Source organism: Sus scrofa, chromosome 6, assembly GCF_000003025.6.
Source record: "Sus scrofa isolate TJ Tabasco breed Duroc chromosome 6, Sscrofa11.1, whole genome shotgun sequence".
In the NCBI taxonomy this organism is placed as follows: domain Eukaryota; kingdom Metazoa; phylum Chordata; class Mammalia; order Artiodactyla; family Suidae; genus Sus; species Sus scrofa.
In genome coordinates this window covers 163468809-163496325 of record NC_010448.4, presented here as the reverse complement: position 1 = coordinate 163496325, position 27517 = coordinate 163468809, and the positions used below count along the sequence as shown (strand labels likewise).

The 27517-nt window shown below is 40.7% G+C and overlaps 1 protein-coding gene across 5 annotated transcripts in view; it reads left to right on the top strand.

Annotated features, from left to right (window-relative positions):
* The window catches only part of SLC5A9 (solute carrier family 5 member 9), a 139299-nt gene that overhangs the window by 72217 nt on the left and 39565 nt on the right, over positions 1–27517 (top strand). For 3 of the 5 annotated variants that reach the window (XR_002345207.1, XR_002345209.1, XM_021096677.1), the window contains 2 exons: positions 2053–2156; positions 7423–7544. The gene's annotated coding sequence lies outside the window, so the exon portion shown is untranslated. The remainder of the gene's footprint in view (positions 1–2052; positions 2157–7422; positions 7545–27517) is intronic. The other 2 variants (XR_002345208.1, XR_002345210.1) reach the window with 1 other exon arrangement.

The window sequence follows — 27517 nt, the reverse complement described above, 5'->3', positions numbered from 1 at the left end:
CTGCCATGAATATCCTCAAACATACTGTTTGGTGGACTTTAGGGCTCACGTCTCTTCTGCAGGTAAAACTAGGAGTGAAATTACTGAGTCATAAGTATATATTTAACATGAGTAGATGAGTAACAAAAGGGACAGGCTATGACACCAAATACCTTAGACTTCCTGAGAGAAAGAAGCTGTCCTACATTCTAGGCCATTCTGGAAGGATAAAGAGATGGATCGGGAGACTTTGGGAGACTCTTTAATCTATAATGACATACACGTAATTCAAAGAGAAGGTGCCTTTTGAGAGCTATCATAAAAATGAGACATCTAAGATTCAGGAGACCTAAGGCCAAAAAAGAACATGAAATTCAACTTGCCCAGCCCTCTGCCCAGTTCATAAAGACCTCTACACTTTTTTTAAAAATTGAAGTATCGTCGATTTACAGTGTTGTGCCAATTTCTGCTCTACAACAAAATGACCCAGTCATTCTTTTTCCATACCACCTTCCATCACGTCCTATCCCAAGAGATGGGGCATCATTCCCTGTGCAGCAGATTGCTTTTCTATTCTAAGTGTCATAATTTACACCTCCTTACCCCAAACTCCCAGTCCATCCCGCTCCCTCTCCCTACCCTTTGGTAATCACAAGTCTGTTCCCTATCCGACCTCTGTAACTTTGAATCGGTATTTATCATGTGCCAGCAGATGTGAAAAACAATATGCACTCAAGCTCTAAGGTACCCAGACATTCCTATAAAGGTAGGTTCTATTTGTTATCATCATTTTTTTTAAATGAAGAAATTAAGGAGTTTTTAAGTGAACTGTTTACGCTCAAACAACCTATAAATATAGAGGCAGGATTGAAACCTGGAAGTTTCAGGTGTCAAACGTTGTTCCAGCCATCACGCTCTTCTGCACGTGTGCCATCAAGGCCGCTCTTTGTGTGTTACAGTGATGGGGAGGCCACGGACGTATGAGACAGCTTGACTTACTTATTCATTTATTCAACAAATATATATTGAACCTCTCCTAGATCCTGGTCACTGTTTTAGATACTGACAGTGAAGTAGGGTGGGGGGTAAGGAAAGCCAAAACATCTTTGCCCTCATAGAGTTTACTTGTAGTGTAATGGGAGAAAACTCTTCCTCTGGAAGTTTCTTTTCGATATCTGCTGGTATTTTGGGTTTAAAAAACGGACAAAACAAAGAACTAAAACAAAAATGAAAACACATGCATGGTTCTTTCTGAATCTTCTTACTCTAAAGCCAAGTATTCATAGTGGTTTGTGCCTTGCATAATACGTTTCAGGATTACCAATAATTTTGTCGTTTTCCTCTAGAAACATTATAAGAATCAGTAAGGGAATCTTTTTCTTCTTGTTTGATATTGGGAATCATGGTTCAATAAGAAGAGTTGTCCGGTCTCAAAATGATCTTTCTCACACTTAATAAGCTCCCTAGAATATAAGTATTTGAACAAAGATTAAATAGCTAAATAGCCAGGATTTGGTAAAGAGGAGACTCATTATACCTTAAAGCCCTTACTGCTGTGAAATTCCTGGCTTCCAAGGCACTTTTGTCCTCTTAGCTGACTCATCCCCAAACTACCACTTTGTTGCTTCTATAAACTTTTTTTTTTTTTTTAAATTTATTTTGTCTACACTCGTGGCATGTGGAAGTTCTCAGGCCAGGGATTGAACCTGCACCACAGCAGCAACCTGAGCTGCTGCAGTGATGCTGGATCCTTAACCTGCTGCACCAGAACTCCATGGTTCTATAAACTTTAGACCATCCAGCATTCACAAGGTTTTAGTGACCAGGGCCCTACTCTTTCTAGATCTTATTTCCAGGCTGAGCACATGCTGCACAGTGTAAATGATTGTAATCCCAAGCTTCAGCCTGATTCCTGCTTTTTATGCCTGAGTTCTGACCTAAGCTGAATAGATCTGAGTAGCTATGGCAATGAGACCTTTAAAAAGTTCCCTGTAACCAGCAAGTTTGTTGTTATTCTAATGATCCCCAAAGTCCTACCTTCCTAATTCGCTTTCTCTGTCGACTCTTTTTCAGATCCGCAGAAGAGAGCATATGTTCTCTTGTAATTTCTCTTGACCGTTTACCTTTCCTGGTGTCTGCTGGCATCTTTCCAATCTACTTGAAACTCAGGAAGGGAGGTAAATGGGACGAGAAAAACGGGATCTCTCTAGAAAAAAGCTGGCTGACTTTTGCAGCACCAACAGGAGACGGAATTGGGATTTAGCGACATCTCAGAGGCTTTAGATTCGGTTCCCTGAACGGTTTTCAGGCCCAGCATTTTCAGCTCCACTGATGGCTGTATTTCTGCCAAGACTTATGGTCCTATGTGCTTGTGCACCAAGGGAAAATATACATTTCTTCAGGTGTCACAGCCATGCCATCCAAAATTATCACATCCAGACGCTTATTGAAAAACCCAATTGTTGATGCCACCTATTGGTTGACTGACGCCGCGCCATGATCTAAGCATTTTTGGATTAGAGATTTTCTTTGAAAAATTAATGAAAAAATTCAAACGCACAATTTTACCTATTTCCCATTCAGTTTCAAGACCATTGAAAGCCATCGTTTAAACCTCTACCTATTTATTTAGACATTGCTTAGCAGGGTTCTTATAATATATCATATACCTTATGATGATGGCATCTGAGAATTTAGCAATATGTTCCATTATTTTGCAGTCACTGGCAAGTATTTGCATAGGACGACTATCAAAGTAAGATAAAGGGTCACATTAATATTCGTTGGGGCTTTTTCAAATATATTTCTGAGTTGCCCCCAAACAAAGCTCATTACATCTATTTGCATCTCTAATTATAAGCCCATATCTCAAATCTTAACAAACAAATAAGCACAAAGCACAGCCCCTTCAGGGACAACCAGGAAGTAGCAATATGTAAGAATGTCTAAGATGGAATTCTGTTTCCAGACCAGTATGGGAGGTCTGAATACCCTAAATCACTCTCTGACTGCAATATATATGCTGCTAAATCATTCTATCTATCTATCTATCTATCTATCTATCTATCTATCTATCTATCATCTATCATGTATTTATATCTACCAACCATTATTTTCAAGTTATTTTTGAACTATTGAGAAGCACTGTCAAAGGGAATTCTTTAGACAGAAGGGAAATAGTGCCAGAAGGAAATGTGGACATTAGGAATCAAGAAAGAGTAGAGGAGAAATGGTAAGTACCTGGTAAATCTGTTAGAATGTTCTTTTCTTGAGTTCTTAAGCACTGACTACTTCTCTCCGTGTTGTCCTACCGCTTGGCCCTGGACACATGCACAGTCACAGGAAGTGGACAGCAACGTGTACGTCTGAGTCCATTCAGGCTGCTGTAACAAAATGCCACAGCTTTGGTAGCTTGTAAACAGCAGAAATTTATTTCCCACAGTTCCGGAGGCGGAAGGGTCCAAGATCAAGGTGCCAGGATCACAGTCTGGCGAGGGCTCACTTCCTGGTTCAGAGGTGGCACCATCCTGCTGTGTCCTAACATGGCAGAAGGGATCCATAGAGCTTTCTGTGGTTTCTTTTATAAAAGCACTAATCCTGCTCACGAGGGCTCTGACCTCAGGACCTTCCTTTAAAATCTGTTTGATGTTGGAAGGCAAAAATCAATATTGTCTGATTGGATTTTTAATGTATGTAGATATAGATGAAATATATAAGACAGCTACGACATAAAAAGCCACAGTCAAAGGAACTGATTGTAGTGGGAAAATCGTCATTCTAAGTAGGCTCTGGAAAATTAAGTATGTTTACCTTAATGCCCAGTGCAACCACTGAAACCAAACAAATGAATGAAAACTTTACAAAATGATGGAATAAAAAGCACAAAAGATAAATTAAAATGTAATAATAAAAAGTTCAGGAGTTCCCCATCATGGCGCAGCAGAAACGAATCCGACTAGGAACCATGAAATTGCGGATTTAATCCCTGGCCTCGCTCAGTGGGTTAAGGATCTGGCGTTGCTGTGAGCTATGGTGTAGGCTGCAGACGCCGCTCGGATCTGGCATTGATGTGGCTCTGGAACCTCCATGTGCTGCAGGTGTGGCCCTCAAAAAGACAAAAGACAAAAAAAAATAAAAAATAAAAAAAATTAAAAAGTTCAAAGTACCCCCAAAATACAGGAAAGGAGAAACAGAGAAATAAGAAATAGGGGAAAAGGAGAAATAGAGAAAAAAGAAATAGGTAAAATGTAGAAAATAAATAATTTTATTTATTTAAGACAAGTCTAACCATATCAATAATTACATTAAATGTAAATGATCTAGCTTTGTCAAATTTTCTTAACATGCTAGAAGCCATATTTGCTATGTACATGTTTTAAATTGATAAAGATTAGTGAAGAAAAGACACATTAATCATTACAGTGTAGCTAGCAATTGTTTCTTGTGTTAATCTCTATTTTGTCTCGATTTGTATTTGCATCGTGTGTTTTTTTCTAACCCTTTATTCAATCTTATAAAATCTTTTATATTTAGACTGTCTATATACTTATGCTTTAATATTCTTCTTGCAAAAGTCGTATAATTAAATTTTAATTTTTAATCTATCTTGACAATAATGGATCATTTATCCCTTTTGCTTACTGATATTTCAAATCTCTAACAATATTTTATGCTTATTTGACCTTCCTCTTTTATGTAATATTTCCGTTCTTGCCGTCACTTTTATTTTATTGGGTATTTTTAATAATTCCTTTTTTATTTTTATAATTGTGATCACTCCATCCGTTTTCACTTATAATCAGCATATAAGTATACAGTATTTCCATTATTTAAGTAGTTCTCTTAGAAATTATAACATGTATACTTATCAAGTTTAAAGTGAATTCCTTAAACACTCTTAGAAAATGAAAAAGACCCTGGAATAATTGAATATTATCTGTCTCCGCTAAGTTACCTACTGGGGTTGTTGGGGGTTTTAATTCTATGCATATTAAGCCTTTGAGGAGATTTCTTTATATGGCATTGTTTATTTATATGTTTCCATATATTTACAACTTTTTAATTTTTATTCTTTCTTGTATGTCTGACTTTACAAATACTGACACATTCTGTCTGGTGGCCTTTACCTCAACTTTACTTCAATGGCTACATAATTTCAGGTTGGAAATTGTTTTCTTCCATTGCACTGAATGTATCATATGACTGTTTTGAATTCCACTACTGCTATTCTATTGAGTAACCTGCTGTCAGTCTGATTGCAGCTCTTGAATGTGAACAGTTTTATTCTCTACCTGATCAAAAGAGTTTTTATTTGCCTGGGTGTACGTGTCTCAATGTGTAATTCTTTTCATTTTTTTTTTTTGCTCTTTAGGGCCGCACACACAGCATGTGGAGGTTCCCAGGCTAGGGGTCAAACTGGAGCTACAGCTGCCAGCTGCAGCCACAGCCACAGCCACTCAGGATGCGAGCCACATCTGTGACCTTACACTCCAGTTCATGGCAACGCCAGATCTTTAACCCACTGAGCAAGCCCAGGGATCGAACCTGCGACCTCATGGTTCCTAGTTGGATTTGTTTCCGCTGCACCACGGCAGGAACTCCTTCTCTTACAATTGTAGATGACTATTGATCAGAACTTTTCACTCCATCCCACGTGTCTCTTTCCGTCTTTATTTTCCAGTTTTTCTCTCCATGTTCACGTCCTCCCATTTGTTATCCAGGTTATTAGTTATATCCTAAGATATGTCTAATCCATTGTGGAAACTCTCCTTTGTATTCTCTGTGTCAGGTATTATGTTTTTTTAATACCATCAGGTCTATTTACTACTTTTGACATGAACCAGGCCTCATGTGACTTTTAATCATTTTCTGTCCTGCAAACATTTCTTAGCTTGTATCTTTTAATATTTGAAATATACATATAGGTGTTTTATAAGATTCTGTCTTACAACTGAAATATCTAAAATTGTTTGGAATCAGTTTTGGCTGAATGTTATCTTTGTAGCTCTAATTCATTTGACAGATATTTAATAAGAACCTACTATGTATCAGGCATATTTCTAAATCCTGGGGATTCAACAATACACAAAAACTTAAAAGACCCTGACCTCATGGGACTTACATTTTAGTGACAATATTTGACATTAATGACATGAAAACTATCATCTCTGACGTCTCTGTTGGTCCTTCTAGGGTCTTATCACTATTGCAGACTTTTAGAGATTGGAATTTAGTAATCATGGCTCCTTTTTCATCGTTTGTCCATTTTATTGCTTTTTTTTTTTTTTTGCTTTTGCTTTTTAGGGCTGCCCACAGCATATGGAGGTTCCCAGGCTAGGGGTCGAATCGGAGCTACAGCCACAGGCCTACACCACAGCCACAGCAATGCAGGACACAAACCTGCATTGCAACCTACACCACCGCTCACGGCAAGACTGGATCCTTAACCCCCTGAACAAGGCCAGGGATCGAACCTGCAACAAGGCCAGGACACAAACCTGCATTTGCAACCTACACCACCGCTCACGGCAACACTGGATCCTTAACCCCCTGAACAAGGCCAGGGATGGAACCTGCAACCTCATCGTTCCTCGGTGGACTCGTTTCCGCTGCACCACAACAGGAACTCCCCTTTTGTGACTTAAATAGACTGACTTGGAGCTCCTTCAGTGTTATGATCCTACCCAGTGCACATTGTGTTCAGATTTTTCCTTCCAGCACTGAGCTGCCATTACAAACAATTTTGCTTTATGCAACTGCCCAGAGGCCCATTGTATTGTCTCGATGGCATTTCTGGGACATTTTGCTTCCGCAGCTCCTAGGGAAGAATATAAAAGCAAATGAGAGGGTGTTCTCAGTTGCCTGTGGATAAGTGAGTGGAAGTGATGCCTCACAGGTCGCAGTCATGGCTCAGTCCAAATTGCATGCACCCTCTGGTTCATCCAAACCACCAGGTCTTATCTTGTCACAAAGCCTGGGGTTGCTGTCACAAACGAGGCTCAGAAAAAAAACAAGTAAACAAGAGGTGAGGGATAGAAGGCAGATTTTCATTGCTAAGACTCCTTCCCCTTGTTAAATGGGCTCTATGTGTCTTGTTTATGCATCTTTTTCCATCTCTATTTCATTTTGTTTAAAAAAACCTATTGCTTTTTGGGGTTCCTGTGGTGGTGCAGCAGAAATGAACCTGGCGAGTCTCCATGAGGATGAGGGTTCGATCCCTGGCCTTGCTCAGTGGGTTAAGGATCCAGCGTTGCCGTGAGCTGCGGTGTAGGTGGCAAATGCGGCTTGGGTCCTGCATTGCTGTGGCTGTGATGTAAGCTGGCAGCTGTAGTTCTGATTCAACCCCTAGCCTGGGAAATTCCGATGTCCCAAGTGCAGCCCCAAAAAACAAAAAAAAAGAAAAAAGAAAAAAAAATTACTTTTTTAACCTTCTCTCTTTTCCAGTCTCTGCTCCAGATGGCCTGTTCCCATTGCATCGTACCTGGATGTCTGATATGTGTGCAATCCTGGCTGTACTGAGGATATTTTCACCCTACTCATGTCTTGCTTACTTCGGACCCTGAAAGGTAAGTGCGGCAGCGGGGGTAAGAGCTCTGAGGAGGTTGTCTCCTACAGCCGCACCTGAATCCCTGGAGTGTTAAGCCTACACTCCTGAAACGTCTCTTAATGTGGTTAAATAAGCTCAGAAAAAAATTGGTAGCTGGAGGTATGTGTTTCCTTCTACGTCAGCAAGCAGAACGAGGGCATCTTGGGGTCTACCTCGCGCCTTGCTAAGTGCTCATTCCACTCAATTCCAAAACCCCTCTTCACTGGTGAAATAACACCTGCGGGTGAGCCTGGGCGTCTGCCGTTACCATCAAAGGCTGGGTGGCAGCAGAGGGAGACCTGGATGATGATCAATTAATTGCCGAAAGTTTCCCTTTTCTCATTTTGCCTCAAGTTTGGTGTTTAATTCTAGAGGATTTCTTCCCCCTTGTGGGTCATGGATACCTAAACTTTAGCCTCTTTTAAAAGCTTTTCTTCCAATTCTAGATACGAGAAACAGAAAAGAGGCAGCGCTGCTTGGGGGGGTTATAGAATCTGAATCCTCAAATCTCAGTATTTACCATCCACTAATTACATCAACACTATTCCCTTGGGAAAAGTGATAAACAGAGACACGGCTAGGAAAATTACCGCTCCGTCGTAATAAGAACTTGTCAATGGAAACTCTTGAAGTAGATCCTGGAAATGTAACCCAATTCGATGTGCTTCCTGCCTGAACTTATCTGAGACAGAGACTCACAGGACAGTGACGAACACATCTCAGACTTTCAAATGTGACAGAGAAGGAAGACCTCAGAGCACTCGCATTCTCTGCCATGCATTATTAGTCTAGAAGAATGTAGTAATAATATTAGCATGGTTATACTACTCATGAATATAAATATGTTTTCTAGCCTACTTTTCATCTAATTAGCATATGGTGGGAATTGGAAATCTGGAAGAAAGAGAAAGGAAATGTAAAAAATTAAGAAACCGGGGAGTTCCTGTTGTGGCTCAGAGGGTTAAGAACCGACTAGTGCCTGTGAGGATGCAGGTTCAAGCCCTGGCCTGACTCAGTAGGTTAAGGATCCAGCATTGCCATGAGCTGTGGTGTACGTCACAGACATAGCTCAGATCCTGCATTGGCTGTGGCTGTGCATAGGCTGGAAGCTGCAGCTCTGATTCAACCCCTAACCTGGGAACTTCCACATACTGAGGGTGTGGCTGTAAAAAAGGGGGGAAAAAATTAAGAAACCAGGATTTCCTAATAGGAACATATTGAGAAAGAAGGATTGACCCTCATGTCTCCTGTTGACTTTTGGTTCTATGCGGAGCTATTTGGAAATTAGGATCGGCTGAGAGGAAGAGCAAGACCCAGAGGTGGGGCAGACCTTGGAGTTTCACACGAGTTTGAGTAGAGTCAGCATAAAGCTGTAAACGGAGACCGTTCCCTGCATAAACATATACTGAAAGATATGAGGAAAGTCACTGCTGTGGCTTCAAGAATTTGTAGAAAAATAGTAACCACAAAATAAGATAGTGGAAGTCAATCTATTTTCATAATCACAATAAGTGGACTAAGACCGCTAATAAAACTTTAAAAATAAAATTTTAAAAATCCCACTGTATAGTATTTCTAAAATTTTATTTTATTAAAGTATAGTCGATTTATAGTGTTGTATTGATTTCTGCTGTAGCGTAGTGACCCAATATATATACACTCTTTTTCTCATACTATCTCTGTATCTTCCACATATGCTATTTAAATGCATCTAGCTACAACTTAAGACTATAGGCTTGATTATAAAATGCTAGGGAAAAAATAATACCTAAGTCATAATCAAAAGAAAGCTAATATAGTTTCAAGAAAATAAGATGCAAGAAATATCTAATGATAAAAATTTCACATTCTTTTCAATCATAAATAAAACATTAGCAAAGAGTAATCATCTACAATAATTACAGAAGTTCAAAAACTTCAATGATAAGTACCACCCAGCCCACATTCTTTGATAACGCTGAGATTTAGTTGAAAATTGATTTTTAAAAGTTTTAAATAATTTACAGTCTTTTGGAAATTAAAAATATTTTAAATAATTATAGGTGCAAAGAAAGTTATCTTATATATATATTCATACACAGAGGGAACTCTGGAAAGATGTGACCTAGAGCATAAATCTTCTTTTCCCCCAAAATCATAAACAGATAAACTAGAGAGCTAAAACACAATCCACTGGGAAACATTATCAACAAAAACTAAATGCCAGACATTATCAACAAAAACTAAATGCCAATGTCCATTCATAAATAAAGATATGCAAAGGATTGGAGAAGTGTGAGAAATAAGTGAATACTACAAAGAAGATTCAAAATATGTGTAATTGCAGACCTTGGAATACAAAGCCAAATCCAGAAAGCAGCACAAATAGTAGACATTTATAATTCAAGAAAACTTTCCTAAAATGAAAAAACAAAACAAAAACAGATTTGATGCTACATATTGACAAAGTGCATCACATGCAGAAGAACGCAGACTCAAAACAATCAATAGCAAGACGTTCTATTAAAATTATTGGACATTAAAGTAAAAGAAAAATGTCTATCTGGTCACTTAGCCAAACAAGTTACATAAAAGGAAAATAAAATCAAATTACAATCAGATATTTCAATAATAATCATTTATGCCAGAAGTTAATAGTGTGGAAAAATTTAAGATATTCAGGAAAGTAAATAGAAACCATAGATTTATAAACAAGAGAAATAACTTTGGGAAGTTCCTGTGGTGGTGCAGTAGAAACAAATCCAACTAGGAATGATGAGGTTGCAGGTTTGATTCCTGGCCTTGCTCAGTGGGTTAAGGATCTGGCGTTGCCCTGAGCTGTGGTGTAGGTCACAGAGATAGCTTGGATCCGTCATTGCTGTGGCTATGGCATAGGCTGGCAGCTGTAGCTCCAATTCTACCCCTAGCCTGGGAACTTCCACATGCCAAGGGTGAGGCCCTAAAAAGCAAAAAGAAAAAAGAAAAGAAAGAAAAAAAGAAATAACTTTGGAATATAAAAAAGGTACTGCCTAACGGCATAAACAAGATATTACAAAGAGAATATTATTTCCAGGAGTCTTTCCTGGGGAATTTACCAAAGAATAAGCGTTAGAAAACCAGAAAGTCTAAAATGAGTCTCATTAAGTATTGGCAATGAGGACTAAAGGTAGTAGTTACTTTTAGAACTAAAATTAAATAAAGTTTAAGCACTTGAAAATGTTTAATATCATAGCTTTTAAGGAAGGGCTAGTGGTCAAAACAGCTATAGCTGAGGCCTATACCACAGCCACAGCAACACTGGATCCAAGCCCCGTCTGTGACCTATGCCACAGCTTATAGCAGTGCCGGATCCTTAACCCACTGAGCAAGGCCAGGGATCAAGCCTGCATTCTCATGGATACTAATTGGGCTGATTACCACTGAGCCACAACAGGAACTCCCAGTTGGACCTTGTTGTCTCTTTCATATATAGTAGTGTGCATCTGTTAATCTCCAGCTCCTGTTTTATCCCTCTCCCTTCCCTTTTAGTAACCATAGTTTGTTTTCTGTGTCTGTGAGTCTGTTTCTGTTTTGTAAATAAGTTCATTTGTATCATTTCTTTTAGCTTCCACGTATGTGATATCATATATTTTTCTTTCTCTGACTTACTTCACTTAGTGTAACAATCTCTAGATCTATCCATGTTGCTGTAAAAGGCATTATTTCATTCCTTTTGATGACTAAGTAGTATTCCATTATATGTGTATATCAATTACTTTATCCATTCATCTGTTTTTTTAAGATTTTTATTTTTTCCATTATAGTTTTTTTTTGTTTTTTTTTTGTTTTGTTTTTTGTCTTTTGTCTTTTTGTTGTTGTTGTTGTTTTGTTGTTGTTGTTGTTGCTATTTCTTGGGCCGCTCCCCCGGCATATGGAGGTTCCCAGGCTAGGGGTTGAATCGGAGCTGTAGCCACCGGCCTACGCCTGAGCCACAGCAACGTGGGATCCGAGCCGCGTCTGCAACCTACACCACAGCTCACGGCAACGCCGGATCGTTAACCCACTGAGCAAAGGCAGGGATGGAACCCGCAACCTCATGGTTCCTAGTCGGATTCGTTAACCACTGCGCCACGACGGGAACTCCAGTATTTTTTCCATTATAGTTGATTTACAGTGTTCTGTCAATTTCTACTGCACAGCAAAGTGACCCAGTCATACATATATATATATTATATATATATACACATTCTTTTTCTCACATTATCCTCCGTCATATTCATTTGCAAATGACTAGATATTGTTCCCTGTGCCATACAGCAGGATCTCATTGCTTATCCTCTCCAAATTCAATAGTTTGCATCTATTAACCCCCAAATCCCAGTCCATCCCATCCCTCCCCCATCCATTCACCTGCTGATGGATACTTAGGTGGCTCCATGTCTTGGCTATTATGAATAGTGCTGCTATGAACAGTGGGGTGTGTGTACATTTTCAGATTAGTTTTTGTCTTTTCTGGATATATGCTCAGGCGTGGGATTGCTGGACAATATGGTAACTCTATTTTTAGTTTTTTAAGGAACCTCCATACTGTTCTCCACAGTGGCCACACCAATTTATATTCTCGCCAACAGTGTAGGAGGGTCAAAACTGCATTATTAGTGTTTATGTGCTATGCACTAATTTTTAGAAAGTTTTGGTATATAGTTCTTATATTTATTTTGTTGATAACCTTTTTATTCTGTTTTCTTTTCAATTATCTTTTTTCCATAAGAGTAAGACAAATTTCCACATATTCTTTTGGTAAAAATTTATAGTTTGGGTCTTTGCATCCCTGTATGTTCAAATTTTCTCTGTCGTTATGCTTTAGTTAAGTCTCTTCTAAACATCATAGATTTGAGAATAGTTTTATTTCCATGGACATGTTTAAGTACTGATAGATCCAACATTCAATTACTGACATTTAATCACTTCCAGTTTCCCATGTAGACTATTGATTTTATTCCAGTCATTTCCCTCATTTATTATCTCCTGTCTTCTGATTACTTTTCTATCCTTTTTTGAAAGTTAACATAGTCTGTACAAGAGCTGCAAATGAAATGCAAATTTATGTGTACAAATATATTTTATTCTCCCTCTACCAGGCAATTATTTGGCTTTATATAAAATTGTAAGGCTACCGTTACTTTCTTTGGCGATCTTAGCATATCCTCTTTAGCCTTTTATCCCTTGTTCCAGATGTGTCATCTGATGCTTTTATAATCCATTAATTTGTAGGAAACCTGTCAAGGAAATAAACTTTGCTCAAGGTATTGCAAATTCACATTTTACTAAAGACAAGTGGTTGAAATCAAAATATATTTGGGAACATATCAATCTCCTCTAAGACGCCAAAGATGTCTTTGGAAAAGCAGTGAGAAGCAACTTTTAGTTAGAAGTCATTCACTTGAATTCTCTGGTTTATATCAATGAGAGGAAATCTCTGCTGGAAGGAAGCTTGCAAGGAATAAAGGCATTCTAGAAAGGAGTCGGATTTAATTTGCGTAGTATCTCTTTGCAACTAAAGTCAATGAATACCGTGGTGAAACTATCACCAATAATATATATTCACTCTCTTTTTCATCTATCTCTCTTTTTTCCTGCAGCCTCATAACTGGGATAAAAATAAATCACTGTATGTTGTGTTTGTTTGGAAAAGGCTATTGCACACTAAAACTGATGCTTATCTTACAAGACACACCAGAACCTGCCCGGGATCTGTGGATTTGCTTTTTACACTTTTCATATATTCTTATGTATCCTCTTAACCTGCTAGAACTTAAAAAGATGTGAAACATGACACATAGAATTGAAATAGTCAACTTTTCAACATAGGAGAAGAATTAAGCTCATTCAGTGAAAAATGCAAAGAAAGTAGTTACTGAAAAAACAATGAGATTCACCCTAAAACCCTACCACAGACTTGGTAGGACTGGAGAAGACATTAAGGAAGATTGTAGAAAATGTATTGGGGAAAATTATTTTTTCTTTGTAAAACAAAATGATTTGCTTATGGGAAGTGGTTTTTTTTTTTAATTTAAAAATCTAGTAGCTAATATAGAGAATTTCAATATATGGTCAAGTTTGACCATTTCCAATTTTGGCCTATCATGCGGTCGCTGCTCTAAATTTTTATGATTAGCAATAGGAGACCTATTAGTAGAGTGTAAATCACCATTTTAGAAGTTCCCGTCATGGCTCAGCGGAAACGAATCCGACTAGGAACCATGAGGTTGTGGGTTCAATCCCTGGCCTCACTCATTGGGTTAAGGATCTGGTGTTGCTGTGGCTATGGCGTAGGCCGGCAGCTGTAACTTCAATTAGACCCCTAGCTTGGGAACCTCCATGTGCCACAGGTGCAGCCCTGAGATGCAAAAAATAAATAAATAAATCACCATTTTTATAAGTTAGAATGAATTGGATCTTTTCAGTTGACTGCATTGTATAATCTCTCTTTCAAATCAATTAATGTATGATTTTGATATTTAAAAATATAACTCTGGGAAAACAAGATAATTGATAAAATCATTGCTTGATTAAGGCAACTCTTAGGTTAGTTCCAGTGGGAAAACAGAGAAGCAGCACTGAGAAATGGCCTTAAGGCACCATGCAGCGGAAAACAGGACACGTTTTTTAACAAGTCTGGTCCCCTCCACTCTGAAAGACAGTAAAGCTTCTTGATTCTAACTCTTTGTTTAATCCCACTGAGTCAGCAGGTCAACCTGACTTTTGAGTGGATGAATATTGACTACAGGCTCCTTCCTGCTCCCCCCCCCATTATTAATTTGTGGCTACAGATGCAAGGACAGTGACTGGGCTCTTTTCCATAGTGGCAGAAACTAGACATAAGAAGCATAAATCTGAATTGTAGGACGCACACCCTCGTCCTTGCATTTGCTTAATCGCAAAGGGTGGAATGTCTCTCCACCCTGGGGAGATATGAGGGTCTAACTCCAGGCCACATTCCTACATATGATCCCTTATGTCCAAGCACAGGAAATTACCAAGGCTTTGCCAGGAAGGCCCCACAGAGAAGGCTGCCCTCCCCACACCAGACTTGGTGCCAGCCAGCACCTGGCACTTTCTGGGGGCAACGGCAGTTGAGGACTAGGTCCCCCAGCCCCAGCAGCCATGCTCATATTCATACCTGCACCCCCAGCCCAGGAGCCTCCTTTTGGAGGCCTGCTGATTGGGTCCTCAGCTGAGATGCTTTTTAGTCGCCTCTGCTGAGACCTCCTTTTATCGGGAGAGGGTGTCTTGAAAACTTTCTTCTCCACTCGGACTCGGCATTTTTCCACTCCCAGCCCTTCTCTGTCTCTCACCCCACCTCCCTCCTGAGTCTAACAATGGCAGGAGCCTTTGGTTCAGTGCTCTTTGTGGTGAGACACAATTTCCGAAGCGATGCTGCGTTTTATCTGACCCTTGCCCAGTGTTGTTCGGGGCGGGGGGAGATGGAAATGTGAGGAGCCAGCGCTTCTGTCCTTTCCAGCCTCTTCTACGCTCACAGGAAGGGGGTAAAAGCTTGACTATTACTTGGAGTTTCCTCGTTGTCCTAATTGGCCACTTCGACATCTGGCAGCTCTCAACAGGTGGCACAGAGAGAGCCAAGGGTCGATGGGTGCAAGAGGAAAGGACAAAGTGCCCATTCTTTCTGGTTCTAGGTTACAGGCCTTCTTCGGCTTGGGTACAAATACTTTTCTGTGTTGCCTGTAATAACTCAGCATGGATTTGCATTGTATTTAGGTGGGAAAGTCTGCTAGTGATTAAGAGTGCATATTTGCATAACCTTGCATATATTTTTAATGGGACACTTCAGGGTTGTAGATTACTGGTGGAGCACAAGAATCAGGTATTAAAATTTTTCTTCACCCACGACTAGGTCTATAGTTCTTTCCATTTCATATGGACATTATATTTGCACAATAAAATCGGGGCTTTCCTGGTTGGGCATGAGTTAGGGGATTTCAAAGATATGTGCCCTCCTGTGACTCAGGTTCAGAAATGTTCCTGATTCAGCCGTGGTGGACGCTTACACGTTTCTGAAAGAGAAAAACGATGACATTAAGGTTTTAATTCTGCCATTGAGATCCAAATAGAAGCAAACACCTAAGCCTGGCAAAAAGTTCAGCTTTGGGATGAAACACTCGGGCTTTCCATGTTTGCCTGAGAGAACTGTCACAGGTGTGAAGTCAGAACTGAGACTGTCATCGGAATTTGAGGCACTAACTAGTAGAAAGCCCAGGAGCCTCAAAAAGGCTACAGTTAAAATGCTCTCATGCAGGGCATACGTCTTCCCTTCCTTCCTCCCCTCCTTCTTTCCTCTCTCCCTTTCTTTCCCTTTCTTTCTTTTTCTCCTTTCCCTTATTTTTCTATACTGTGTGTATTTCTTTTCAGTGACATCGGCTAATAACTCTGAGATTTTGAGAGAACAGGCAGAGACCATGAGAGGCAGTAGAAGTCGATGTTTGAAGAGATACAGAAGCAGAGGGGAAGAGGCAGATTGCACTGGGGGTAGAATCTGACCACTTCTGGTCCTCTCCCTCTGATTGCCTCTTGGATGTGTATATGTATACAACTTGTGGGATTTCCTGGAAATTCCTGTTTGTTAAATGAATTGATGAGTGATTTCTGAATTTTTAAACCTCAAGAGAAGAAAAAAAAAAAAAATCAGGGCGTTTCCACTGTGGCACAGTGGATTAAGAGCCCAACATAGTATCCATGAGGATGTGGGTTTGATCCCTGGCCTCCTTCAGTGGGTTAAGGATCCAGTGTTGCTGCAAGCTGCAGCATAGGTCACAGATGCTGCTAGGATCCAGTACTGCCATGGCTGTGGCTGTGGTGTATGTAGGCCGGCAGCTGCAGCTCCAATTCGACCCCTAGCCTGGGAACGTCCATATGTCGCAGGTGCAGCCATAAAAAGCAGAAAAATTAGGCCAGAAAGGCAGGGCAAATAGAAACTTGCCTGGATAAGGAAGGAGACTGCTGGATGAGATGCCTATAGAGGAGGCCGTGTCCTCGAGGGAAAAGCCCATTTGAAGAAAGGAGAAGAAAGGTCAGTAGCAATTAGAAACGAGGTTCGTGGATGGGTGCATCTGCCTAATTACCAGGAGCTGTGAGCAGTATGGGTAGAGGACTCTGCAATCGGTGGCCCAGTTTTAGGTCCTCCGGGGAGAGCAAACAGAAATAAAGTTTTAATCCCCAGATTCATTCTTGAGGATTTCAGGTCTGCTCTGACAATGACAGTGACCTGCAAACGATCCTTGGGGCTTTTGGTTATATCCAGTGGAAGGCTTCTTGTAAATTACCACGTGCCCAGGCTATATTTCCCTGCAAAGATCAATTCCTTTTCACAAGGCAGCTCTGACTAAATAGCTCTTTCTTTTTTATTTTATTTGTATGACTTTTTGTAGAGGAACAGTACACACTATAATTATTGAAACAAAGAGCTAAAGAGTCAAGGTGCCTGAGTTGGGGTCCTGGCACCACCATCACTTAGCTGTGTGGATTGTTATTCAGCTTCTTTGGGGGCCAGATTTTGCCACTGATAATGTTTAATTCACTCAAGAGTAAATGGATTAATCTACATAAAATCCATTTGGTACATAATTAGTATTTAATATTTACCAGTGATTATCCTGGCATCTTACTTCTTTCCCCCAGCACTGGTGGACATGGTATTTAGTCTGCAAACATGCTTAATAAGCTAGAGCCAGGCGTGGGCTTTCTTAGTAAGATATAAAAGCATTTTCAGTCTGGGCTGGGGCTATTTTTTCTCTATTTCATAGGAGATAATTAATAAATAAGAGCCTCTGAATAGTTCAGTTCTAGCTTGTGATTTGGGGCTATAGCTATAAATCCCAGCTCAGGATAAAAATTATCATATTTTGATGATCATTGCCCTGTATGCACAGTTTCCATGGAGATAAGCTCATTTTTAGATAGAGCCGAAGATGCGTTTTTTAAATAGCTCAGGTGTAGCTTTCCTCAACCTTTCATAATCACCTTTTCAACTTCACCCTCAAAGCGAGTCCAGGAGGAGACGGATCAGTTACAGGTGTCCGTGCACACCCTGAAATGAAGCAAAATATCTGTGGACGTAGGAACCCTTTTGAGAAGAGCTAAAAGAGACCTTGCTTTGTATCAGTCTTGTAAAGCCATCTGCCCAAAGTTGGTTGTTCCTGTATTTCAAACAAATATGACTCTTCTTTGGCTTAAACGCTTTACCAGAGATGGAGCACTTGGGAAAAGACATATTTGGAGGAAGTTCTCCTCTTTTTGGTCCACATATCTCTTTTTTTGTGTGTGATGCAAATAGATAACGAGAGACAATCACACATATTGAAGTGAAGAGTATCGGCTCCCCCGACCACGGAGAGAGCTGACTGTGGAAGCCACCTGAATAAAAAGAGATTTAATCATCCGTCTCTATGGAGAGACTTCAGATTAGGGAGAAAGGCATCAGGAAAGCAAGAGTTATGTTTTAATGCCCTCCTTTTGTATTTATTTAGAACAGGACTGAGGCAGAAAATAGGGCTAAGGCTTAGGACGAGGGGATCCCGAGGAGCTCAAGGCTCAGGGCTGAGTGGTTGGTCACTGGGACGAGAAGCAGAGCTGTTTCTAGAGTGGGGTGGGTTTCGGGCTGAGGCTGAGCAGGCCCAGAGGAAAGCCGCTCATGGTTCTTCCCTCCCTCTCGTCCCTCCATCAGTGTGCCTCCTCGGGAGCATGAGCCAGTTAGGAACTTCTCGTTCTTTTCTCTGGGTATGACCCAAGCGTGTGGAACTTCCGGAGGCAGACAGGCTTGGGCATCAAGGGTCATGCAGCTTTAGCCCCCCATCTCCCACCCTTGGAACCCACTTGCCTTGCAATCCGAAGTGCAGACTGAGCCTGAGCTCTCTGATAAAGGTCAGCAGCAGAAGCAGAATTATGGCCAGAATCAATTTCCAAATTGCGCTCCATGGAAACAGTTTGTCTGAAATAGATTCGTCCAACGCACTCAAGACCCTCTGACTCTGGACTGGTAGACCGAAGGCAGTTTGGGGAGCCAGTTATAACTGGGTGAGTGAAAAGTGACAAAGGGTCTGGAGTGGGACTGAGCCAAGCGTGATTTGGTTTGAGACTGGAGCAAAGGTGAGTGGAGGCTGCGGACCCCATTTCTTCCCATCCATTCTGTGTCCTGTTCTCCCCAAGGCAGAGCTAGGTTCTTCCCACCAAGCCTCAGGCCACCTCAGTCCTTCAGTCTTTCTGTCTAAGCAACCAGGATATGTGCAGACTTGGCCATTGCATTCACTGGGCCTGGCATTCTTCCTCTTGCACACACTTAGAGACCTAAGTTTATATAAACGTTCCTTCTCTCCTATTCACGCGAAAAAGCGACTGCTTTGGTTCGCTGCTTTGCACATCCTGGGCATAGACGGTTGTCATTTTGTCTGGGAATGTGATGTCTTTCTCCCCAGAGAAATGAATACAAAAATGTTCGAGGAAGTTCCCGTTGTGGCTCAGTGGGTTAAGAATCCAACATAGTGTCCTTGAGGATGCGGGTTGGATCCCCGGCCTTGCTCAGTAGGTTAAGGATCCACCTCGCCTGAAGCTGCAGTGTAGGGTGCAGATGTGGCTTAGATCTGGTGTTGCTGTGGCTGTGGTGTAGGCCAGCAGCTGCAGCTCCAATTTGACCCCCAGCCTGGGAACTTCCAAATGCTGCAGGTGTGGCCATTAAAAAAAAAAAGAAGAAGAAGAAGAAAGAAAGAAAAGAAGTTCTAAAAAAAAAATAGTAAATTACTTAAACCTGTTGGGGACTTATTCCTACTACAATAATCTTGAATTGAAATATCCCTCTCAACATCTGACTCCAACATTAATTTCACAGACCTAAGCCAATACTTATACAGATGCTTTTACGTGACAGTTTCCAAGGCACTTCTTCTGTTGTCTGCAGTCATTCAAGTACAGAGTATTTATTGCTTACCTGCTCTGTGCCCTACGATATTTGAAGAAGCTGGGGTATAGCACGCACAACAAAGATCTCCACCTTCCTGTTTTAGAAAGGGGGCTACATAAGGGACAATAATCATAATAAATACGTTACACGGTAGGTTAAAAGGTGATTCTAGTATATAGAAAAGAAAAATTGAAAGAGGGTAAGGAGATAGGGAATCTCAGGTAGAGGGGGTGGTAGAAGCTGCATTTTTTCAAGCTAGTTTGTCAAAGTCAACCTTATTTAAAAGGTGAGGGTGGACCATAGACTTGAAGGAGATAAGGGAACTTATTGGAATGGCTGCATTCCGGGAAGAGGGAGCAACTAGAGAAAGACCCCAAGGCAGCAGCACCTCTCTTGGGGCTGGGGAACAGCGAGGTGATCTGCGTGAGAGACTGGAGGAGACCAAAGGGAACCTTAGGGGACGCGGTCAGATAAGTCATAGGGGAACGAGAACGCAGGACTCGGGGGGGGGGGGCATTTTACGTCGAATATAACAGGGAGCGACTGCAGGGTCTTGAACAAAGGGTGACATATGTCTCAGGTTTCAGATGGGTCCTCCTACCCACATGTTGAGAACACCCCACAGTGAACAAGAGATAGGAAGGACTTTTCAGAGTCTATTGCCGACGTTCAGATCGTGGGTGATGGTATATCAGACGTGGACGGCAGCAGAGGCAGTCAGACATGGCAAGACGCTGGGTATATGCTAAAGGTAAAGCTAGTATTATCTCTTGGGACACGTGATGGAGAATATGAGAAAGAAGGGAGTCAAGGACAGCTTCAAGGATTTTGTTTCAAGGAACTAAAAGTAGGAAGGGTGATTGGGAAGGCCATAAATTACACAAGTCACAGGTGATTAAGAGTGTAGGTTTTTATTTGTGTGGCTTGGGATATTTACTAGATTTCCACATTGAGATGTGGGTTTAGAGATGAGACTAGAGTTTGGGAGAGAGGTCTGGGTAGAAGATATCATTTGAAGAGTTATTGTCTTACTGATTTTACATAAAGCCAGGAGATAGAATTAAGTCACAAATGAGAAAAAGACTCAAAGACTATACCCTGGGGAACCTGTATATCAAGAAGGCAGAGTGAAAAAGAGGAAGTAGCAGAAGAGAATAAGAAAGAAAACAAGCAAGACGGTGAATGAAGCCAAGAGAATATAATCTGCTAGAAACCAAGTGAAGAGGTATATTGATTTTTCTCCTTAGTTTATACATTTGATGACAATGGCCATCATTTGAAGAACAAACACACAGAACTCACCTGAGGGGACAATGCTTGCCCTTTCCTCTTGACCAGTTATAGAGTTTCGGAGGTAGCAAGTGACAATCTGGGACTGTCTTAGGAGAAGGTCGTTTTCCTGTTGAACAATTTGTCTGTGTCTTGTGAATTCGATTTTGATGAACGTGGGATGGTCTCTCCCCTACTGTCCCTTCACTCCATCTCCGGCCGTGGGACCCAACCTCCTGAATTTCCCTCTATTAAAAGCCCTTTTGTATTAGGAGGATGCATAATGCTCTGCGTTTCTAAGCGGGTAGCTGGTCGGAAAGAAAGGGGAAAGCTATATTTTAGGTGAGAGGAAGGGGAAACAAAAGCGAGAAAAGCAAGCCCCCTTCTTCCACTTTAAACCTTATGCTGGTAGATGTACGGATGGCCAAGCACCATGAAGCTCTGGTTGCTGCTGTGAGCTCATCTAAAGGGAAGCGGGCGAAGCCAGACTGAAGGGTTGTGATACACAGATCAACACCTGGTCCAAAAAAGTCAGGAGAGGAAAAGCCTCTTTGTTTCATTGATTCATTCATTCAGTCAAGGTATTTATTGATGATTTGCTAAATCTGGGCGACTGGGCTAGGCCCATGGAAGTAATAACGAACCCAAACAATCAAGGTCCCAGTCCTCATAGAATTTATTGCTTAATGTTTTTTCTTCTGTCTTCATCAGGAGTCGCATAAGAGCTGCCATAATTTATTAGTGAACAGTAAGCAACATAAAGGTCCATGTACTTTGATTGAAACTTACTTATGGGCGCTGCATGAAATAGGTAACGCACTGCTATCATCAAAATAAAGCAGTACATGTTAGTTTAGAGAAAAGGAACACGTGTTGGAAACTTCTCAGGACAATGCTGGGGGTGCGAGACTTGCCTAATGTGTGAGCAAAGAAAGAATGAGCAGAGATTTAAAGAGTTTCTCTAGAGCAGCCTTGCCTGATAAAAGTCTCCGCAATGATGGAAATATTCCGTGTCTGTGCAAGCTGAAATAGTGGCTTTTTGCAACATGAGACTATTAGCCTAAGCTATGGTCAGGGAGACTAAATAACTCCATTTTCCATTTTATTTAATTTTTACTTTCATTTTAATTTTAAATTTTATCTGATTTAAATGTAAATTTAAGTAGCCACATGTAGTTAGTGGCTATCATTCTGGAAGCTTGGTTCTAGGTAACACAGAGGAGTGTTGCGATATCCAGTGAAAACGTTAAGTGTGAAAGGGTCTTAGCCCCTGGTCTTGGGCCCTCATATTTTGGAAGCCCTTTGGGTTACTTCAAGTCTTCCATCTCCCCACCATTTCTTTGCTATTCAGGAAAGTTGGACACTGAGGCAGGATTGGAGGACATGGAAAATGACAGATGAAGGCTTTCTGAAATATATTTAGGAAGATGAGTCTGCAAATCAGTAGTTGTGAATTGAGTCAGGGAGAAATGGGAATAAGAATGACCACTAAGGAGAAATTTGTAAAGATGTAGGTGGTTTATAGAGCCAGCTTTTTCTAAAGTGTTGTCAAAAATAATAGAAAAAACAGCAAATATCCTGAAAGGCTTCTGTCGATGGTTTATATTTGTTGCTACTTTATATCTAACGGGGTATATCTGGACGTGGGAAACATACAGTTCTTGCTGATGAAGGTAATGTGCGCGCAGAAACAATTTGCCTTCGGAATCCTCCACTCTTCCCTGTTGAAAGACGAAATGCATGAATTTGAACTTGGTTGGTAAGCTCTGTAATACGAAAATGGTCAGAAACACTGAGAGTTTGCCTAATACTCCGCCTCAGATGGAGTCATGGCTGCATAGCAGGCTCAGCGGGATCCATCCTTAGCTGTGACCTTCACTTCTGTGACGGCCTCTTCCTAGAAATCACCGTCTTTGAAGAAACAGTGGTACCACCCAGCCTGTCATCGTCAGTGTTCACATTGAGGATCCTGGGGGCCACCTTACCCTCTCCCATGGCATCTTTCAGGAGCTCTGTCCGCTCCACCAATCTGGAGATGATTTCTCAATACACGTCTACCATGCTGATACAGGTGGACAGGTGGTGGGTAGAGGTTCCGGAACCAGCGTGCCTCCATGCGCTGTGCACTCTGTAGTGGGGACAACTGGCAGCTGAGCTCAACGTCTCCACCCAAAGGAGCCAAGATTGGCCCCTGTAAGCCATTCACTGTGAACTGCTCTGGGAAGGGAGACAGTAACCAAAAGGTAGGAGTCGGCGCCAGAACACACCTTGATTTGATTTAGATAAGTATATGATGGGTCCCTACCTTTCTAGGTATCCATGGGTTCTTATCATTCCCTCCAAATACCACCTCTAAGCCTGCCTTACTGGTTTCATGTTTTTCCAGAGACTTCTACTATTTCCCTTTTATTTGCTTCTCTTTAAGTAGGATCAAGATAGAAGTTTCAGAATTCCCATCGTGACTCAGTGGTTAACGAACCAGACTAGCATCCATGAGGATGCGGGTTTGATTCCTGGCCTCGCTCTGTGGGTTAAGGGTCCGGTGTTGCTGGGAGCTGTGGTGTAGGTCACAGACGCGACTCAAATCCCACATGGCTGTGGCGTAGGCCAGCAGCTAGAGCTCCACTTTGACCCCTAGCCTGGGGAGCTCCATATGCTTCGAGTGGGGCCCTCAAAAGACAAAAAAAAAAAGAAGTTTCACGGAAATGTAAAAGCAAAGAGCAGTTAAAAGGAGCTATTCCACCAGGTTCAGCCCTTAACGAAGGTCTCTGTGCTCCCTGAGTGCTTAATCAAATAATTGGACTGACTGATTTGCACAGGCAAATACAGTCTTTCTCCAAAAGAAATTTGCAGTCGTTGCTCTTGCCTTTTCACTCAGACTCAGAGAAAAATAGAAGTTTGCCTAGGTTATTAATTTATTTCTTCCAAATGAGTCGTTGAGATTGTCTTTCTCCGGAGTAGAAAGACACATACCATAACACTCACTGAAGGGGAAACAAGACCTTAATGTGTGAGAAACCTTTATGTGACAAGGAACAAAATCTGCCTTTATTCATGTGTGCATTTTACTTTATTTTATTTTATTTTATTTTATTTTATTTTATTTTATTTGTCTTTTTTTTTTAGGGCCACACACACGGCATGTGGAAGCTTCCAAGCTAGGGGTAGAATTGGCGCTATGCCACAGCCACGACAACACAACATCTGAGCCACATCTTCCACCCACACCACAGTTCACGGCAGCCCCAGACCCCTAACCCACTGAGTGGGGCCAGGGATCAAACCCGGGTCCTCATGGACACTAGTCAGGTTCTTTACCGTTGAACCACGACAGGCACTCTTTCATGTACGCGTTTCAAATTTATTTTTAGTGATTATGCAGTATTACAGATCCATGTTGAGAGACTGTAAAGTACAGAATTATTTATATAAAGTAAAAATGTCCCAAATTTGCACCACAGGGAACTAGTTCTCACATCAGAACCCATGTCATCCAATAACAGAGGGAAGAAATTAAAGGTAAGTTCAGATACCGCTAGGATTGCAATAGTTGCTAAGACATATTGAGAACTTATACGAATACTTATGGCACTATTCTGGGCATGAAAATATTAAATAAATGATATACCATGTTCATAAATGGAGAGAATCATTCCTTTAAAAGTTTCAAATAGTTCTCCCTCACTAAAGTATAATTTCAGGACAGTTCCAATACTTCGACTTTTTTTTTTTCCATAAAAATTGACAAATGGACACAAATCAATGTGGCTGTGCAAAGGATGAGTTGCCAAGTCACAAATGAAGAAGAGGGAGAGAGGGGGATGCATGAAAATAAGCAGTATGGAAGCAGAGTGGATGAGAAGAGGAAAAATATAATGGAGACAATGTATAAAACACATCTTTAATAGTTTTTCTAGTTAAGATCGTTGATTAAAAGTGTTACCTCATAACTTTTCTAACAGTAAAATTTAGCAATTTGGACATTAGCATGATATAATAATTTGTAGATATTACTTTAAACAAGTTGTTGAATTTGGTTTAATAATATTTTATTTAATAACTTTAAATTTATGCCCATAAGTGAAATTTACCTTTTTTAAAGCATTCGTTTGTTAGAGTGTGATGTCAGAATTACCTAGTCAGTGTTACATCATTTAAAATCCATCATATTTTTCTTTATCATCTCGAGGTCCTAATAAAACATGAAGTTTAACTGTAAAATTTTGAAAAGGGCAACAATACATTTAGATTCAAAATTGTTTGGGGATAGTTATTCGATAAGATTTTTCCCTTTTACAAACTCAAATGAACATTGAGATAAAATAGTTTTCTTGGAGTTCCCGTTGTGGCGCAGTGGTTAATGAATCCGACTAGGAACCGTGAGGTTGCGGGTTCAATCCCTGGCCTTGTTCAGTGGGTTAAGGATCTGGCATTGCTGTGAGCTGTGGTGTAGGTGGCAGATGCGGCTTGGGTCCCGAGTAGCTGTGGCTCTGGCGTAGGCTGGTGAACCTAGCCTGGGAACCTCCATATGCCGCAGGAGTGGCCCCAGAAAAGGCAAAAGGACAAAATAATAAATAAATAAAATAAAATAAAGCAAAATAGTTTTCTTGAGCAAAATTTGGTAACTATTCTTGTTTTTACAGTAAGCTGTCCAATTTACTAACATTACCTAATTTAGTAAAACATCTCTGTGCTAAGCAGGCACGATTAAGTTTTTGAGATTATATCCATTTTAATCTTCCTTTTTTGAGGATGACTTCTCTTATTTTTCCTGAAGACGCCTTCATTTTGTACTTTACTTGAATTACAGTTCATCCAATTATTTCCCTTAAGAAATATCACACATGGTTTCCATTGCTGCTGTTAAGAAAATCTCTACTACTCTGATAGTTGTTCCTTGATTGATAAACAGCCTTTCTCTCAGACAGCTTTTAAGATTAACTGGACTCTCGTTCTACTAAGATTAACTGGACTCTCGTTCTACCAAATCTATGTACCAATGTATGTTCCTTTTTCTGGCTTAGGCACTGTAGTGCTTCTTGCATTGGATAATTCGCACCTTTCTTCAAGTATAGAAAATTCTCACCAAGTACAAGTGTAATTTTTTTTTTTTTTTTGGCTTTTTAGGGCCACACCCACAGCATATGGAGGTTCCCAGGTTAGGGGTCGAATTGGAGCTACAGCTGCTGGCCTACACCACAGCCACAGGCACGCAGAATCTGAGCCACATCTGCGACCTACACCACAGCTCACCAGATCCTTAACCCACTGAGCGAGGTCAGGGATCGAACCCGTGAAACCTCGTGGTCCTAGTCGGATTAGTTTCTGCTGCACCACAACAGGAACTCCTACATTTTAATTTTTTGAATTTCTTCTAGTCTCTCTGGTTTCTTCTTATCAAAGTTTTATGTTCAACACAAAGGCTCTCATGTCTCTAAAGCATCACCAGTAGGACGTCTTCAACCACCACTGCCGCCTCCTACGGGTGTCCGAGTATTAAGATAGTTCATCTTTTGTTTCACCCTCTGGATGCACCTGGGCTACTACAGATGTTTTCAGTTTAGAGAGTCAGAAACTCTTGAAGTTGACATCTAGTCCCTGACTAGAGTAAGAAGTGGGAGTGGGAGACGTTTCACACCCTCTCATTTTTGTTCCCCCCACCCCCACCCCACCCCCACTCATTGACGGGAGGATGAGAAATCATTGAAACCCTCGGCTCTCCCTTCCGTCCACGCGGTGGCCTTCTTGTCTCCCCCAGCCCCTCCTGCTACATTGCCCCTTGGAAAAGAGCTTCCAAGCTTAGGTTTTCTCACCCCTGGGGGCTAAGGAGTCTCAGTACCAATGTGTCAATTAACGGATCGACTAATCCATTAATATTTAAAATATTGAAAATTATTTTGTGTGCAGAAAGGAATACTATTTTAAGCATAAATCATTTATTCCCATTTCGTCAAATGTTTATAGTATATGTCTCTGAAAATAATTCGAGCTATCTGTACGCTATCAATGAGGCTAATTTTATTCCCTTAAACAATTAAACTCGAATTACGGATACAAAACACTGATTATATTTGAGTGTATTTTAAGTGCATTATGTAACAAATAATCACAAATACAATAATTACAAGCTTATTACCACATTTATTTTATGTCAATTTTAATTTTTTTTTTCAGGGCTGCACGCGGGGCACATGGAAGTTCCCAGGCTGGGGGTTGAGTCAGAGCTGTAGCCGCTGGCCTATGCCACAGCCACAGCAATGCATGATCATTTAACCCACTGATGGAGGCCAGAGACGGAACCCGCGTCCTCATGGATAATAGTCGGGTTTGTTACCACTGGACCACAAAGAGGACTTCTCTATCCATTTTAAAATAATAATGATGTGGGGTAAAATCATTTTACCATTCTTCTTTACTGGTTTATATATCTAACTAGATGTGTAATTTGATACATTTTAAGATTGCATAATGCTTATTTTAACAAAAGTCCAGGAGTATAACAATCTTAACAGGAAACAAAAAAGTGAAAAAACTTTCTTAAAAATATGGAAAATATTAGAGCATTTTCTATTAACCAACAGTAAGGCAAGATTAACTTAGCATGGTAATTTGAGATCATCAATATAAAAATACCTTTGAACTATTTCAGAGAACAAAACATGTCTATAAATTTTTATGGAAAAAAAATCTTTTTAAAAAAAGTGTAACAGGATTTCCCGTTATGGCGCAGTAGAAATGAATCCGATTAAAATCAT